This window comes from Chenopodium album, chromosome 5 (genome assembly GCF_948465745.1).
Source record: "Chenopodium album chromosome 5, dcCheAlbu1.1, whole genome shotgun sequence".
Lineage (NCBI taxonomy): Eukaryota > Viridiplantae > Streptophyta > Magnoliopsida > Caryophyllales > Amaranthaceae > Chenopodium > Chenopodium album.
The window spans coordinates 40,830,876-40,837,434 of record NC_137838.1 but is presented as its reverse complement, the minus strand read 5'-3'; the positions used below and the strand labels follow the sequence as shown (position 1 = coordinate 40,837,434).

Genomic DNA, 6,559 nt, shown 5'->3' with positions numbered 1-6,559 from the left:
GCAACAATAATCCCAAGCTAATAAAAATCATGTCTTTCATCAATATATGGCATAAGTTCGATCCAACCATCATCATTCATCCATCATTCAATACATATCTTCCACCCCCTTCCCCTAGCTAAGAGTTTAGCCTAGAGAAGGGAGATTAAACATAATATCAAAACTAGAAATAAACACAAAAAACTCAAAGCAAGGCATGATTGAAATATATGAAATCAATAACAACAAGATGAACTAATAAGATAGACAAAAATAAGTAACAAAAAAAAACATAAATAATGCCAAAGGAAAGGAGAAGATATTACTAAAGAAAGGATTGAAGAAAGATGAAAACTTTGGTGCTTGCTTGATTGATGGAAGATTAAAACTTGAGCAAAGTTGAATACAAAGGAAGCTTGAATAACAATCTCTTTTCTCTCTCTAGATTAGTCTAATCTAACCCTAAGAGAGAGGAGCTCTCCTAAACTAACTAAGAAAATAGCATAATGGCCTCCCTTCTAATTACCCCCCAAAGGAGTATTTATAATACAAGGCTAAATAAAATAAAGTAAAAGAGAAAACTAAAAAGAAATAAAAACTAAACTAAAATAATTAAAATAACTAAACTTAAAAACCAAAAATAAAACTAAACTAAAAATAAAATAAATTAAAAGAAAATGAAAAGAAAAAAGGAAAAAGAAAACAAAACCCACCATTTCCCCAAAACAGAACCAACCCACGAAAAACAACAATCAGCTTCCAATTCCTTTTCTCTTTTGAACTTTCGCTGCACTGATTTGCATCACCATCACCACGCATCAATTATCACTCAATCACCACCGCTCATCAACCACAATCATCTAGCATCTCCAAATCTCGGCCATCCAATTCTCATTAAAAATCACGTGAAAAGCTCGTGATTGACCCACGAATGCGCGCCCGCGAAGACACCGCGCAGAGGTCGCGCATAGCTTCTGCCTCGACTCTGAATTTGGACTCCAATCGTGTGCGCTTTCTGACAGGGGGTGCGCGGCCGCGATGATATGGGTTGCTGTTATTGTTGTGGCTGGTGGTGTGAGAATCGCGTGGTGGTTGAAGGTTGCTGAGGGAGCAGGGGAGGTGCGATTGGAGGCGGTTTTGTGGTGGCTGGTGTTTGCTTGGGTAAATTGGTGGCGGTGGCTGGTGTAATGGTGGTGTTGCGAGGTGAAACAGGGGAGATGCGATTGCGAGGGAGTTTGGTTTAATTGGTGATTGATAGGCGATTGGCGGTTTTGGCGGAGGTTGATTGGAGGTGGCTGATGGTGAGGTGCTGGTGTTGGTTGCTGGGTGAAGTGCGCGTGTGGTGGCTGGTGCTGCGTGTTGTTGTTGTTGGGCTGTTTTGCGTGAGGGAGAGCAGGGAGCAGGGGAGATGGGTGTGTGACTGGTGTGGTGGAGGTTAAGGTGTGGGGTGGTGATGTTTAAGCTGGCAGAAACAGGGCAGCAGTTTGCTTGGGAGCTTGTGCCTCGAACCCCGGACTTTGAACTCGAACAAGACTTTAAAACCCAAAACACCAAACTCGACCTACAACAAAAACACGAGGGTGAATTGGAAGATAAAATAAAATAAAAATGAAATAAAATAGAATAAAATAAACTTAAAAAAATAAAATCAAAAGAAATTATATAAAATAAAGTAAAACAAATATGAAAATAAAATAAAATAAGAAAATAAAAGAAACTAGGAACTTATTAAATAACAAGAACTAAAAACTAAAAATAAAAACAAAGAAAATAAGATAAATTAAATAAATTAAGAAAATAAGCTAAAAACTATTAAAAACTACTTAAATACTCGAAATCAAGATAAAAGACGAGAATAAGTAAATAAAGAAATAAAGGACAAAAAGGGGCTAAATTATTGTAAAATAAGCCGGAAAGCGACTTAATAATCACCCTAAAAGTGACATAAAAGTCACTTATCAAACTCCCCCAAGCTAAAATTTTGCTCGTCCTCGAGCAAATTAACATGAAAAACGAGAGAAGGAGAGTGATTTATTCAAGAAAATCTAAGACACTTAAGGAGACAAGAATGTACACTAACTCACTTTCGTAGGAATCACGGACACTTTTAGCAACTAATGACAAGCCCTTTAAACCCCTAGATCGCCCTAGAGGACGAGTGTGCTCTCGTGAGGGTGTCCTAAGAGTTTAACCCACAACTCTAAACAAAACCAAGGCAAAACAAAAAGAAAAAGAAAAGCAAAAACAAAAAGCAAGCACAACCACGACCAACATGACATGACAAGGCTTAAGAAAACCAAACAAGCTTTTAGATAGAAAATGCTCCATTCGGACTCAAAACATAGAGACATGCACCAAAGAATGCTCACCTTTCTTAATTAAATGAGGGAATACACGTTCCGAGATGCTCATGGTTGAAAGAGACAAACCTAAGCTAAGCATAGAGAACTAATGATTTCACTCTCCGCCCTAGCCCCATCCAAGACGGTCCACGTTCTCTCCACTAGCTTCAAATCATCCCTTAGTTAGCTCCTCATGATTCCTCGAGGGAACCGGAAAAAGAAATTTTTATGTGGAATCATAAGGTCATCCCGACATCTCAACTATGCATACTCTCTCCATAGGGTTGAAATCTATCTCCCTCCACCGGTCATTGACCTCACCCCTCTAAAGTCAAAGGGTCTTTACTAGGGTTGTAACGTAAGGCTAAGGGTCAAGGCGGGGCAAAAATTTGAAAATTTTGGTGATATTTCCTAAGTGAAGCAAAAGGGTGATCAAACCTCAAAAACAAACTCAAGAAATCACCAAACATCAAACAAAAATACCAATAATGCCATCTCCCCCAAGCTTATTCGACACCGACACTCAATAAAAACAAAAACGAAGTAACGCTCCCCCCCCCCCCAAGCTTGAACAAAGCATTGTCCTCAATGCTTAAACTAGGGAAGAAAACGAAACCAAACTAATTTTAAATTTTTTTTATTTTTTTTTTTATTTTTATTTTATTTGTTGTCCTTGCCTTTTTTAACTTTAGACGGCTTTTTCTTAACATTTGCTTTATTTCACACAATATATACAATTTACTTTTCTTGCTTGGTACAAAAAGCATAATACTTTCTCAATTTATTACAACACAAAACAAACTCTTAAACCGAAATGCTTCACAAACTAAGGGTTAGGGAAACGAAAGGTCATAAGGTTTGTAATGTGGCTCATAATCAAGAAAGGGAATAGGCTCAAAGGGTTGGCAAGAGGAGCAAATGCAAAATAAGAACAAAATAAGTAACAAAACAAAAGGAAGATAAAGAAAAAAAGAAAAAAAATGGTGCCCTTTTCCTCCCCTAGAGTTGCTTGGTCACGATCTTGGGAGCTAGAGAACAACACAAGGATTAAGTTATGCATAGTTAAGGATCCTAAATGCCGCTCACAAGAATGATGAAGGCTAGAACAAATGACGCTCACACGGGATAAGAAATAAGCAAATACCAACCAAGGGAATCCTATTCACCATAGAGAGCAAAACCATCTTACCACTTTCCCGTGAACTAGGGGTTCAAACGTCCTCAAAAGTTCTAAACCGGGCTACCTTAGCTTACAATGTGTCTAATTCAACCCTAAGCACTCTCAAACCGTGTAAACCCTCATCAACTAGGAAGATAAGCATTTAAAGACACATTATCATGAAAGGCACACAAATCCAAATGAATGAGCAATTCTAAATCAAAATCATTGCAACTTGTCATAGTCATGTTTGTCACATAAAAGGGAAAAACAACACAAAAACAAGAGGAAGAAATAAAAAGGTTCACAAATGAGGCATGTAATTCAAGTAAATCCCAATCGTCATACAAATGACCGTTGATAACAACATCAACGATCCCAGGTTCCTTAGAACCAATGCAAACACCCTCGAACCATTCAACTTCTTCCTAAACTAACCTTAAACTAAGCACTCAAAGAAAAATTAAAAGAGTGAAAACAAGAAAGGTCTCACCGAGAGGTTGGCTTAAAAGAATAATGGAGCATAAAATCGAGTTCACCAAATGTCACTCCGCTCCAAGCTTCCAAAATGCAACCTACAAGGCAAGACAAGACATAAAAGAGAACATTAAAAGAAAACAAAGAAAGAAAACAAAAAAGAAAAAGAAAGGAGGGGGAGAGAAAGGGGTAGAAATCCTCCGGGTTGCCTCCCGGGAAGCGCTTGTTTATGGTCTCTAGCTTGACCCTTCACCTCCTTCAAGGTGGAATAAAGAACATCACCCTCATCAACTTGAGGATTGAATCATAAATGCCCCCAAGCTTGAGGACTAGCATTCCTTGAGGTCTCAAATCACCACAAGGGAAAGGAGGGAATAAATCAAGAGCCAATGGTGGCTCATCTTTTCTTTTTCTCTTCTTCTTGTCGTTTCTTCTAAAAGGGCGATGAAGCTTGGAATCCTCGATATTAGGAAGGGAAACCTCACCTTCCTCAAGAGAGCCTTCAAACCAAGTAGGAACTTCAAGAAAGTCATCATACCTCATTGTCACCTTACCGTCACATGGAGGTAAGCTCTCATTATCCATCACACCATCGACCACATCAACTCTACATACGCTCACCGCCATAGGGCTCTTCAAAACAACATCCTCAACTAGCCTACAAGGGAAGGGAACCGGGCCTTCAAACTTGTTTGGTTCACTAAAATCTAATGGCTCCTCATTTTGTTCTTGAACCTTCTTCTCAACCACATCCTCCACAACCTTGTCTTCCTTACTTTCATCCTCCTTGCAAGTTTCGAGATGATAAGCATATGAAGGGTTAGTAGATGATTGTAAGGGGAGTTTTGCGGTTAAATGGAGAGAAGAAATGTTGGCTAGTTGGGAGTCAACAACTTCATTGTGAGATTTGATCTCTTGGAATTGTTGAGTGAGAATTTGACGTTGTTGAAGAATTTGGGTTTGTGTGTGGTCGAGTGGGGATTGTTCTTCATACGCTTGAGGATTTTGGTCATGATGTTGATCTTGAAAGTTCCCCATTTGGATGGAAGGGTAAGAAAAATTTTCGGTTAGAGGATTGAAAAGAGGTTCATCTTGGAGGTAGGAGTTTTCTTGTTTTGGAGGTTGTTGAAGTTGTTGAGAATGAGCTTGGGTTACAAACTCTCCTTCCCTCAAAGTCAAAGCCTCACCTTGCTTGGGATTGAACTCTCTACAATACGATGCATCATGATCCGTCCCACCACAACAAGCACATGAGAAATCAATGATTTGTGACAGTTTTGAACCCAAACTAACACTTGAGTTCAACTTGGAAAGACCTTCATTCAAGAGTTCAACTATGTGCTTAAGTTGACCGACTTTCTCCAACTCATAAAGATCACCTTGCTTTCCTTGGGACCTTCTTTGACCTCCCCAAGAATAGCTAGTAGCCACCTCTTCAATTATAGCTTCAACTTGGCTTTGAGGGATCTTAATCAATTGGCCACCGGCACCCGCATCTAGATTGGTTCTTGAAATTGGCTCTAAGCCATCATAAAAGAATCTCATGAGCAAATTATGGTTGAATCCATGGTTAGGACATGCTCTAATCATATCCTTAAACCTTTCCCATGCTTCCCCAAGAGTTTCATCCGGTTCTTGCTCAAAAGAAGCTATCTTCCTCCTCATTTTTGCGGTTTGCTCATCGGAAATGAACCTCTTGAGAAAGGCCTTCGCAACATCTTTCCATGTGGTGAGAGAGTTGGGCTTCAAAAGCTTGAGCCATTTCTTTGCTCTTCCGGTGAGAGATTGCCGAAAGAGATGCATACGAATGTAATCTTGGCTCACTTCATTTGTTTGCATCATTGCACACAACTCAAGGAATCGGTCCAAATGCTCAATGGGGTCTTCACTTGCACTTCCGGAAAATTGCTCAACTTGTACCATCCTAGCATATTGTGGATGGATTGTGAAATTAGACTCGGTGGTTGGGAGAAGTATACCACTCGTGAGCTCATAGACTTCCGGATTTCCAAACTCCCTAAAAAGAAGGTCATCCTCTTGTCTTGCCATATCTCTCTTTGAATACAACAAAGCTAAGCACACGATTAGCAATGACAAGTAGGATTAAAAAAAGGCAAAATAATAAAAAGAAAGCAAATAAAATGACTTTAACAATAGCAAAAATAAATGCTAAACAAGCCGCTTCCCCGGCAACGGCGCCAAAATTTGATCGAGATTAATAGGTCGTTGGTTCTACTAACCCTAATCAAATTAACAATTTATAATTCCTAAACTTACACTAAACTAGTTAGTGGCAAGTAAAGGGTCGAACCACTAAGGAAGCTCACTCATCCAACATCAATATCACTAATGCAAGAGTCAAGAGGGGAAATGTTTTTGTTGATGTATTGGATAAAAAGCACTAAAACTACGAATAAGCAAAGATAAAGACGAATAAAATCAAGAAAGAACAACGCTAGGGATACGGGGGTGTCCAATATGATTAGAAAGAGGAGAATAACGGTGATTGTCATGATTCATATGCCACATAACTCAAGGTTCTACCTAAACAATTCATTCTCATGCAATAGTCTAGGCAAATCAATGAAAGAGGTCTCCCCTA

At 39.1% G+C, this 6,559-nt stretch overlaps 1 non-coding gene across 1 annotated transcript; it reads left to right on the top strand.

The window, feature by feature from the left end:
- The first annotated feature begins 5,518 nt into the window (after positions 1 to 5,518).
- LOC145633324 (small nucleolar RNA R71) lies at positions 5,519 to 5,625 on the top strand. The gene has a single exon (XR_014112657.1). It is a non-coding gene; the product is annotated as a small nucleolar RNA R71 (small nucleolar RNA).
- The last annotated feature ends 934 nt before the right edge of the window (positions 5,626 to 6,559 follow it).